Below are 5,493 nucleotides of genomic sequence, written 5' to 3' on the forward strand. Positions count from 1 at the left end.
TGATTCAATTTCACCACTAATTCACATTGTTTAGTATGTTTTGGTCATTTACATCCAAGCTTATATGCCAAACTGAAGAATTGAAGAACCATATAAGCAATAATGAAGGTAAAAGAAGAAGTTTTGAGAACAAAGATAAATGTTGAAGCTAGGGTGCGGCTGGCGTGCAGCTGAGCCCCATTCGTCCAGACTTATTGTAGCTTTAGTTGGCGTGCAACTGAACGCTAGCTCTTTGGAATGTTGCCGCTGGGGTGCAGCTGGCGTGCAACTGAGCGCTAGCTCTCTGGAATGTTGTCGCTAGGGTGTAGCTGGCGTGCAGCTGAGCGGTGGCGACACTGATGTGGCAAATTTAGTCTATTTAGGGCTGAAACGCAAGGGGATCTACTTCTTTTGCTGCCCAAAAACGATTTCTCTCATTTGGAGCTCTTGGAGGCGAGCTATGAGCTGTGGAAACAGTCCTTCTTCACCCTTGGGTCTTCTTCCTTCTTCCATTTCCACCATTGTTGTAAGTTCAAGCTCTCCATGAATGGAGAGCTAGTTTCATTGTTGTTGGGGGATTGATGTAACCACTGAAATCTTATGTAAACTACTTTGTTTTGAATGAATATATGCCCCTTTCATTGATTGTGAGTGTTTAATTCCTTTTCTTAATGCTTGTTGTGAAGTAGCTACTCATGACATGATTTTAGGGTTTGCTTGATATTGGAAAATGTTGGGTAAATCTGGACTTTGATTAAACACCTAAAGGAAATAGTATCTAGGGATAAAACTAGGACATTTGGTTGTCTTAAATCTCAATTCTTAATGCAGAAATAATTGTTAGGTCTTCCAAGGGATTGGAGCCTAATAAAGAAGTCTAGACTCTCTCTACCAAGGGATTGGGGTTTGAGTAATTTAGTATATTGACAATGGCATATTAATGAAGAGGAAGTGATTTTCTTTGCATAAGAGTGAAGTAGGTGAAATCATACCCCCAACAATATCATTTCATTTCAAATCTTCCCATTTCCGAGTGTTTGAATATCAAATATCACTTTTATCATTTACGTTGCATGTGTACTTTAGTTGCACTAAAACCCAAATTACGAAGCATTCTTTAGTCTAAGTTAGTTGGAAATTATACGATTGTTTGGTGACACGAGTCTCTCAAGAAATGATATCCGGTCTCACTGATTTTATTACTTGAAACGATTTAGTATACTTGTCAAAATCTCAACAGTGAACACGATATACATAATTAGACACATATTAAGATGAAGATGATGAAAGAGTTATGTATATGTTAGTTTATCAGCATTTGTTTTATACCTAATTTTTTAAAAAAATATTAATTGATCTATGTTTTATTTTAGATCCTACGAATTTATGATACATGTGTTCCTATTATGATTTGTATTTTCGAATGATTATAATAGAATTTCTCTAATGCATGGTCTATCTGTGTAAAAATTATTAGATCTATATGATGTTTTATTTTAATAAATATACTATATATTAAAATGAGATGTTACAAAATGTTTAAAAGAAAAGTTAAAAAAAATAATAAATTATATTGATTTAAAATTATAAATTTTAGAATAAAAATATATTTTAAGTAATAACTCAATAATTATAAAAATAGAGTAATTTCGTATAAAAATATAAACAAGTTAAATAAAAAAATAAATATTTCATTAATTAAGTTATACGTAAAAAGTTAACGTATTTTATGTAATTTAAACCAGTTACAGTTTTGAAACTAAATTATTAGTCTTTAAAATAACGGCAGTGGTAATTTACAAATATTTGATTATATACCATATTAATTAAGTAAACTTAATTATTAACTACATAATTAAAATTAATTAAAAATCGTATTATTGTTCATTAATAATTTCATAAGAGAAGAAAATTATTTATTCAAATAGAAGCCAATAATTTTAATATGTATTAAAACAATTCCATAAATAATTAAAAAATAATTTAATAAAAGCATTGTTGTAAAAAGAAAAAGAAATAAAAAACATAATTACAAATTTAAGGTTGAAAAAATATTAAATGTTATCATAAATATTCAAAATATGTTAAAATATTTTTTATTTTTATATAAAATCTATAACAAAAAGAAAAAACTTATTAGTATATTTATATAATATTTTGAAACTTTATATTTATTAAAACGTTATATATGTTTTTAGTATATGAAATGTTTCACAAATTTATGTTAATATTCTTTTTGAGGTATCAAACACAAAATTGACATATTTTAATTAAAATGATTATATATATTTATTTTTAAAATTTGAGGATCAATATTAAAATTTTAAATAAAAATTAATTTCAAATTTGTCTTAAAATTTATGAACTAAAAATTTATTTAACTTTTTATTAAATTGATAAAGTTTCATCTTTATATATATATATATATATATATATATATATATATATATATAACATTTTATATACAGGAGTGACGAGAGTTTCAAACAAAATTTACCATATAATACCACTTAAACATCAAAGTTTTTCAAAGTTTCAATTTTCTATTTTACTACATCATTTACAAATCTTGTAAAATTATGTATTTCATGAAGTGACTTATTTGCATTTAAAAGATGCAAAAGTCAATTAAGAAATAATTATAATCTTAAAAACCAAAAGTTGGTGAGAATTATTTAGTAGAAAAGCCAATGAAAAACTCAATATATATATATATATAATATTAATTTTGAATATTAACAGTTTATATAATAATTATGCTTAAGGTGATAAATTATATATGTTGACATAAATAATTTAAAATCACATCTTTAGAATGATACGACAATATAAATGATTATTCGAAACATTAAACACATAAACTATTATTAAAGGAAATATCACTATGTGTGAATGATGGTCTAAATCATATGTATTAATTTTTTTAATGAAGCCAACAATAAGTTTTTTCACACTACAATAAAATTATAGTGAACAATTTTATACAATAATTCACCTTACCTATGAGATTGCACTTGTAAAATTTAATCAAACATGCTTAATTATGTAATATTTACTTGATTGTTAAATTTTATACAATAAAGTTTTTTTTTTTTGGTTTTTTTATTTGATGGAATCCTTGTTTTATTTTGATTAATATTTAATACATAATTGAAGTGTTATCCGTGTTAAATTCACACTATATTTTATTACATTATTTTTTTAATTTGTTTGAGAATATCTTTGTTTTTGTAAACCTGTTTTTCGTTTTATATTAGCTAACTTTAACCTCTCTACCAACGAACCAGATTTATATAGAATGTTCTAAAAGTGTCATAATACCTGTTTTTATGCACAGAATAATTATTATGAAAGATTAATTTTTAGAAAAAACATTAAAAACATAATATATAATTAATTCCATTCAACTGAGTTTTTAAATACAGCTTCACAATGTCAAAGTTGAAAAAAAAAACAATAAATATTATGCTTTTTATAAAAAAAAACGCTGGATAATAATTAAAGAACATTATATTGTTTACTTTTTCACCATTCTTATTCCTTTTTCAACATACGTGTTTTAGTTAGAAATAACTTTGGAGACATTCTAAACATCGAGATTTAATTTATTCCCTTTGGTTATTTTAATTATATAAAATTATTAGAACTAAATATGTCAAAAAGATTTTAATTTTTTTTAATAGCACACTAGTAAGCATTAATAAATACAATCCAGTTGTTTATAATAGTAGTATACAGTATCATGCATAGGGATCGATGCTATCCTTGTAACACTACTATTAACAAATAATTAATCAGATCTTCCAGTTTTCGTCTCAGTCCCACCTTTTACTCCAATTAGGGTTAAAAAATAATTACCTTATCCTAAGCTGTGATTAGTTCAGTAATCCTTTTCTAAAAACTTAATTACCCTACTCTTTTCTCACCATCACCCAGAAGGAAAAATACAAGGAAATTAAATGACAGAAAGTAATGATTTTTAACGTTTGGGTGAGTAAACGGAAATAAGATTGGTTAAAAGGACAACGTGTGGATGAACCTGATAATGTAGAAACGCGTATAAATTAATGATTGAGTAGTTGAATTCTTGCATTAGAAGTGTTTCCATGGTTCCTAATTTAACTGCTGTTTTAATGACAATAGCTTATGTAGGTACACAATTATACTATTTTTTAATGACATATTTACTTATTTAAAAAAGAAAAAACTTTAATTTATAATTACTTGTCTAAAGGAGATGAGAAAAAGTGGTGCAAAATCATTTATTTATTTTTTAAGAAGTTGAAACAATATATTCTTTATTGAACAGTCTAAATTTGATTTATTTCATTTTAAACTTGTGTATAAAATAAATGAAGTCAAATTTTAAAATAATTTATTTAATTAAAATCATGCTACCTTCATGGAATGCTATCAGATCGATTGTTTATTTAATTTATTTTCTGGTGCAAATAGTTAGCTACACATTAAATTTTGGTCAAACAATTGGTGGCTTTTAAAACAAGAAAGCATTATTGACAGCATAATAATATATGACCACAAAAATAAAAAATAAATGTCCAAAAGAAATATAAAAATAGATATACAGGTCAACAAAAAGGAAATGAGATAATGATTATTATAATGATGGAGTTGTGACAGTTGATAGAAAGTCAACGTGGAATAAAAAGTCAATCCCGTTTTTGTGGCTGAGTTCTGATAGTATGATTCGTATCTTCCATGGCTGAACTGAAATCGACACAGTTGCTTAGAGGTCAAAAATGGTAGAGAGATATTTTGTTGAGAAGGTTTTCGTAGTCGCGTGATTTTCTACTTTCAATAATGAGATTTTGGAATGGAAGATAAATTTTAAAAAGTAAAAATTAATATATTTGAGAAAAAAAACAGATGGAAAAAAACAAAATGTCACGATATTTTAAAAGGTGATAGGTTTTTTTTCATAAAGTGTCAGCCAACGATATTTGGGTACTCTTAAATGAAATAATTATATCACGATAAATCATAATAGTAATATTTAAATTATATTTATTTTATTCCTTAAATTAAAATTTTGAGATATATTATTATATTATTAAAATGGTTTATAAGATGAAAATATTATTTTAAGAAGGGTCTAAATATTATTATTACAAAGATTATACATGCAACTCCCTACAGAACCTGCACACTTTACATCAAAATACAGCATTTTTACAACTACAAGTATTCACATATTTTTTGCTTTATATAGACTTACAACCTAAGATATATAAAATTAAAATTGTATTACATTTGCGAGTTTCTTTTTTTTTTTGTATCATTGAAAATTTTGTTTAATGGTCTATTTTCCATACCATATAGAACTTTTAATTTTAAATAAAATTATTTAAAAATAAATATTTAAATTATACATTTAAATAAAAATAATAATTTAAAAATACAATTTAAATAAAGATACACGTCAAAATACTACTATAAACAAATTTAATCTTTTAAAAAAATATATATAAATAAGTTATATTAGAATTTTTTAAA

This window comes from Vigna umbellata, chromosome 2 (genome assembly GCF_029865625.1).
Source record: "Vigna umbellata cultivar VRB3 chromosome 2, Vumbellata_1.0, whole genome shotgun sequence".
NCBI classification, from domain to species: Eukaryota; Viridiplantae; Streptophyta; class Magnoliopsida; order Fabales; family Fabaceae; genus Vigna; species Vigna umbellata.